Source organism: Colobus angolensis, unplaced genomic scaffold (assembly GCF_000951035.1).
Source record: "Colobus angolensis palliatus isolate OR3802 unplaced genomic scaffold, Cang.pa_1.0 Scaffold139, whole genome shotgun sequence".
NCBI classification, from domain to species: domain Eukaryota; kingdom Metazoa; phylum Chordata; class Mammalia; order Primates; family Cercopithecidae; genus Colobus; species Colobus angolensis.
In genome coordinates, this window is record NW_012114477.1 from 2,057,438 (window position 1) to 2,060,938 (window position 3,501).

Sequence of the window (3,501 nt, forward strand, 5' to 3'; positions counted from 1 at the left end):
TGGGACTACAGGCATACACCATCACACCTGGCTAATTTTTGTATTTTTTGTAGAGACGGAGTTTCACCATGTTGCCCAGGCTGGTCTCAAACTTCTCCTGGGTTCAAGTGATCCACCTGTCTCACCCTCCAAAAGCCTGTTGTCTTTAGAATCAAACCCACCTTCTCAGCAATCTGCCAGACTCTGAGGGACTGCCCTGCCCACCTCTTTCTCCTCTTCCTGTTCCCCTCCTGTCCACTCTGCTGTGTCCCATCTTCCTCTTCCTCACAAATGAAGGGTCCCTGTCTGTTTTGTTTTTTGCCCAACCCTGGGGGCCTAGCACAGTGCCTGGCACACAGTAGGTACTCATTAGATGGATGGAGATAGGATGAGTGATGTTTTGCAGGTGAACACATCTCATTGAATCGTGACAGCTGCCCTGTGGGAAGGCTGAGACAGGCTAGGACCTACCAAGGAGGGACAGCCGAGAGGGGCATTTGGAAGCTGTCTGTTGGTCTCTTCCACCTTGGCTCGTGGGACTTGTCTGAGGCTACACGATGGACTAAGTCTTAGAGCTTCTGCCCCAAATCCAGAACCTGGGGTCCGTGTCTCCATCTCTTTATTCAGAAATTTGCCTCCCAGTAGGATGTTGTGGCCAGGATGGACAGAGTTCTTTCCAGGTTTTTTGCAGTATTGATGGGTGATAGGACGAGGGTACCCAGTGCTGACATGGCACCCTAGGATCTAGGAGTGGGTTGTTGGCGGTGCGGCGTTGTCCCTTGTCCAGCCATCCCAACTCCTTTGCTTTCCCTCCCCATCTCTTCTTTTCTCCTTCTACAGAAGTCTAGGAATCCTCTTGGCACCTCACTTTGGGCCTCTGAGAGCCCAGTTGTGACCAGGTATGGTGAGGGCATGGGGTGAGGCTCCAAGCTTCTCAGGCTTAGAGCCAAGGAGGAGGAAGCTGTACGTGTCGGCAAGCATTGGACACCTACTGTACACCAGACATTGGGGCATGGAGAGAAGCAGACAGGATTGCTGCTCCAGATGCAACACCCTGAAGTGTCAGAGACATCCAAAGACATCCGAAGTGTCAACGGAGATGAAAAGGGGGCTCAGGTTGGGCAGTCCTAGAAAGGGAAAAGAAAGACCCCAGAGAGGTCCTGCTTGAGGCAAATCTTGAAAGATAAACCATTGTTTTACAGATAGATAAAAAGAATTCCAGGCAGAAGGCATGGACTAGACAAAGGCATGAAGGTGGAAAACTACCTGATTCCTCTAAGAGACTTCCCTGAAAGTGTCAGATGAACCAGTGGCAGGGTCAGGCTCTTTCTTATTTAATTTAACTTTATTTTTTCGAGGCGGAGTCTTGCTCTTGTCACCCAGGCTGCAATGCAATGGCATGATCTCAGCTCACTGCAACCTCTGCCTCCTGGGTTCAAGCAATTCTCCTGCCTCAGCCTCCTGAGTAGCTGGGATTACAGGTGGGCACCACCACACCTAGCTAATTTTTTTTATTTTTAATAGAGACAGGGTTTCACCATGTTGGCTAGACCGGTCTTGAACTCCTGACCTCAGGTGATCCACCCATCTCGGCCTCCCAAAGTGCTGGGATTAGGGGTGTGAGCCACCGCACCCAGTCAGGATCTTTCTAGTAGCTCTTCAGGAAGACTATCTGCGGAGATTAAGAAGCCTGATCTCTACCTGCGGGTGCTGGTTGCCTGGTGGGGGTGCATTTAATCCACTTAGGAAAACAAACTCTTTGCCAGTATTCTGGTGCCTGCTTTCTCTGCATGTAAATAGAGGTCACTAATCGCAGTAGAAATTTGGGCTCCAATAAAGCAGCACCCACCCCCATCACTAATTTGGAAGCCCTGTTGGTAGGATGAGTGCCTGTGCATCTTCCAGAAGATGTTCTGTTTTCTTTAAAGAGCTGAATTATTCAGTCAACAACTCAACAAATATTTATCCAGTGTGTTCAGCATGCCAGGCCCTGTGCCAGGGCCTGGAGACACCATCCTGCCCTCGAGGGGCTGCCATTCCCACTGGGGAGATATAGAGGTACAGCTGTGCTGGGTGCAGTGTAGAATAAAACCTTTTCTGAAGGGTCTTAGTTTGACTTGCTCAGAAGCGAGGACTCAAAGGCAAGTGGTTTGTTTGAGAAATGAATCCAGGAAGCACTTGAAGGGGGTGGGGCAGGAGACAGGGAGAGGGAGGCAGCTAATACAGGGAGTATGGGTCGAGTCAGTTACCATGATGGGCAACTGGAGTTCAAGCCTGTAGGACCTCAGGGAGACCATGTAGAATATACTCAGAGGTGTGTACCCTGTGAGGACAGGGAGCTGAGGTATTGATACACTATCTTCCTGGAGTCATTTGTTTCTAGCACTTCCCGTGTGCCTTCTGCAGTTCCAGAAACTCAATCCTGGCCAGGCGCGGTGGCTCACACCTGTAATTCCAGCACTTTGGGAGGCTGAGGCAGGAGGATTGCCTGAGGTCAAGAGTGTGAGACCAGCCTGGCCAACATGATGAAACCTCGTCTCTGCTAAAAATACAAAAATTAACTGGGTGTGGTGGTACATGCCTGTAATCCCAGCTACTTAGGAGGCTGAGGCAGGAGAATCACTTGAACCTAGGAGGCGAGGTGGAGGTTGCAGTGAGCTGAGATCATGCCATTGCACTCTCGCCTAGGCAACACAGCAAGATGCCGCCTCAAAAAACAAAAAACAAAACAAAACACAAAAACAGAAATGCAATCCTGAAGCTGGCATTTGGACTTCCTGGATAATACAGAGATGGTCAGGCATGAGGAACACAGGTAGGGTACTGTATTCGTTTCCTATGGCTGTTGCAAGAAATTTTCACCCATTTATGTCTTTAAACAACACACATTTACCATCTTACAATGCTGGAGGTCAGAAGTACTAAAATCAAGGTGTTAGCAGGGCTGTGCTCCATCCAGAGGCTCTAGGGGGAGGAAAATCCATTTCCTTGCCTTTTCTAGCTTTTACTGGCCACTCATATTCCTAGCTTGTGACACTTTCTTCCATCTTAAAAATTAGCATTGTAGCATCTTCCAATCTCTCTGTTTCTGTCATTATATCACCTTCTCTGACTCTAATCCTTCTGCCTTCCTCTTATAAGGACTCTTGGCCCACCAAGATAATCCAGGATAACCGCTGCCCCCCGACTCCCAATCTCAAGGTCATTAATTGAATCACATTTGCAAAATTCTATTGCCAGGTAACGTAACATATTCACAGGTTCTGGGGATTAGGATATGGACATCTCTGGGAGGCCATTATTCTGTCTACCACAGAGATCTTCAGCATCTGCTTTAGGTGGGTGCAGAGAGGCTGTCCAAGGGCAAGGACATCATGATTGAATGTGAAAGATGAAAAAGAGTTTCTCTGTGCAAGAAAAGTGACCAGACAGAGGATTTGTCTTCTCTGTGCTGACTTGGTGGCCTGAGCTGGTGCATTTGAGGCCTGATGAGAGGCCAGTGTAAATGGAGCAGAGTGAGGG